Below are 291 nucleotides of genomic sequence, written 5' to 3'. Positions count from 1 at the left end.
GCCCAGCACTGCGGAAGCTGCAGGTCAGCTTTCTTGAGGGGACTCCCAGGTGGTTGGGGATCGACAGGTGTGGGAAGAAGGAAAAAGGTCCTTCTCCAATTACTGAGGGCCACACAGGCCAGCACCCACCAGACTGAGAACAACGAGGCTTTGCTAGACTCACTGTCCTCCTCTGGCTGTGGACAGAAGAGGAGGCAGCGAAGGGGTTGGAAGAGAACTCAGTGTTATTCACAATCTGTGACAGGAAGAAAGACTGGCTTAATAACCCATAGCCCAGTGAATGGAATATTC

Source organism: Mustela erminea, chromosome 10, assembly GCF_009829155.1.
Source record: "Mustela erminea isolate mMusErm1 chromosome 10, mMusErm1.Pri, whole genome shotgun sequence".
In the NCBI taxonomy this organism is placed as follows: domain Eukaryota; kingdom Metazoa; phylum Chordata; class Mammalia; order Carnivora; family Mustelidae; genus Mustela; species Mustela erminea.
The sequence above is the reverse complement of the archived record's forward strand: the minus strand, read 5'-3'. Positions refer to the sequence as shown.